This window comes from Aplysia californica, unplaced genomic scaffold, assembly GCF_000002075.1.
Source record: "Aplysia californica isolate F4 #8 unplaced genomic scaffold, AplCal3.0 scaffold00329, whole genome shotgun sequence".
Classification (NCBI taxonomy): domain Eukaryota; kingdom Metazoa; phylum Mollusca; class Gastropoda; order Aplysiida; family Aplysiidae; genus Aplysia; species Aplysia californica.
The window spans coordinates 231,547-232,063 of record NW_004797599.1 but is presented as its reverse complement, the minus strand read 5'-3'; positions in this window follow the sequence as shown (position 1 = coordinate 232,063).

The following is a 517-nucleotide window of genomic DNA, read 5'->3' as shown; positions in this document are numbered from 1 at the left end:
CTCTCTCTCTTTTTAAAAAAAATGTGTACTATAGTCAGATCAGCCTTAGTGTTGCTGCCATAATGACAGTAGATGATACTACCTGCAGCTGTTCCTACTGTCTTGTAGGTGCATACGGGAGTATGGAAGTTTAAGGGAGTAAACCCTATACAAATCCGGAGGGAGGGCCCCTAAGGCAGTCGACAGGGAGGAACGATCCGAACTATCTTCTGGCAGCCCCTGCAACTTTACTGGTTCCAAATGTATTGACCTCGTCTCTCCTTTGGACTAAATCAGCTAAGTCGAGAGCGGGTTCGTGCAAATTGGGCAAGGCACGTTCTCCATATAGTAAGGCCCAGTCGTTTAGCTTAGTCAAGACTTTTGGAATAGAAAGACCTTACAAGGAAGGCTGGGTTGAGGCCAGTGCATCAACACTCGCACCTCTACTCGAGAAAAAGCGTAAGATTCTGATAGAACACAACACAAAAGCAACAGAGAGTACAAGGCAACAACTACGTGCTGCTAAATCCAACCTTCA